We start from the raw sequence: 1,881 nt of genomic DNA, 5'->3' as shown, positions 1-1,881 counted from the left end.
GTTGACCCGGTTGAGAGAAATCCAACTGTTGCTGGATGGCAGTCATAAATGCTTGCTGTTGCTGAAGCATTTGCTGCTGGAAAGCTTGTTGAGACTGCTGGATTATAGTAGCAACATCTCCCGGTGTAATGACCAGTGGAGGGTCCGGGAGTGAGGTCATAGGTGGGTCCCCATGTGCCCCACCCTGACCAAGGGTCTCTGGAGGTAGTGGAGGTGAGGTATGCCCCACAGAACGGGACCCCCTGAGATTTTGTGGTCGACCGACCCGACGAGGACCCCGCGAGGTACCTCGGGCATTACTACCGGATCTAGTACGTACCATCGTATCCCTGTACCTGGAACACATCACACACCATATTGGTTAAACACCATAGAATTGATTTCGGCACACAATCATATGCCATTACATGAGGTGTTGTAGCGTATGATAGCCTGTAAATAATCGCAGCTCAATTCCAAGTACAGGCAAAGTCCACAACAGACATGCTAATGGTCCCACTTGACCATAGCATATTAATCATAAGAATAATATCCATAGTGACAATCAATGTAATCATGCTAGGAGGAGAGAAGGGAAAAAGAAAAGAAGAAAAATTTTCAAAATTTCCCAACTGCCATAACCGGTGGGCTGAACCGGCGGGTAGGGGCCCGCCGGTTATGCCCGCCGGTCTTACTACCTCACACCGATGGGTGGCACCGGCGGGTAGGGGCCCGCCGATTATACCCGCCGGTCTTGCCCGTGTTAAAACACGAACAGGGCCCTACAGACCCTGTTCTGTCTTGTCTCTTTCCCCATCTCCTTTCTCTTTCTTCCTTTCTTCCTTGGGCGATCTTGGAGGTCTCCTCGGCGCTTCTACTCGCGAGTCTACTCACCCACTCGACGCCTTAGAGAAGAGTCAACTCACCCTCATTCAAGTAAGTTCCTCCTTCTTCCTTTTTCAGAATTTCCATTTGTATAGAATGCATGAATAGGGTTTACTTTCTAGGCTTCCTTTCCATATTTTTCACCATAGAATAGTATTACCATGTGATTGTGATGCTTCTACTGTGGTCATTTGTAGTTTATATGAATTTTATCTCTTCATTTGGAGAAAACCCCAATTTGTGCCCTAGGTTTCCAAATTTTGGGGTTTTCTTCAATCCTCACTCTTTTTCTCCAATTGATGACTCCTTTGTGATGCATTCCATTTGATTTATGCTAGATATACTTTAGATTTCGTGAATCCTCCATTATGCTTGGAATCCCCATGTATTTCCATGAAAATCCCTATTTTTGGCATTGGTTTCCTTGATTTTCATCCACACTTGTATTCATGGAACTCCATAGTCTATTTGGGTATGTTCTTGCACTTTCATAATCCCGCTACTATGGCATTTCGTCTTAGTCCTATGGTTTCCGGTTGTTCTCCATTATGTTCGAATTTGAGCATTGGGCTTGAATCCCCTCATGTTAGATATGCTCTTTGCTTTTGCTGTCATTTTAATGTTTTGGCATGTTTCTCTGCATCGTAACTACCGTGCTTCATGTCATAGATTTCCTATCGTTCCTAGATTGTTGCCGTTCCCGTTTTGCATGAATTGGGTTTTGGATTTCCCCTTTTTAATGCTGCTGTGTTTTCCTTTCTGTACTAATCCTTACTTTCTTTTCTTATTGCCAGGATGTCGTCACGCACCGGCAAAGGGCCATCTTCCTCTGGCATTAGACGCAAGACCACCGCTTCTAAGCGGAAGAGTGCAGAGACCAGCTCTTCAACTCCTCGCACAGGGAGGCCTGCACCTGCCCAGTCTGACCCTACAGACTATGATGAGGAGCACTTCCTCAGTGCCGAGGCCGCAGCCAACTGGCCCAACTTCCTGAAGGGGTCAGTGTTGATGGAGAAG

This window comes from Macadamia integrifolia, unplaced genomic scaffold (genome assembly GCF_013358625.1).
Source record: "Macadamia integrifolia cultivar HAES 741 unplaced genomic scaffold, SCU_Mint_v3 scaffold1677, whole genome shotgun sequence".
Classification (NCBI taxonomy): domain Eukaryota; kingdom Viridiplantae; phylum Streptophyta; class Magnoliopsida; order Proteales; family Proteaceae; genus Macadamia; species Macadamia integrifolia.
This window is presented reverse-complemented; position numbering follows the sequence as displayed.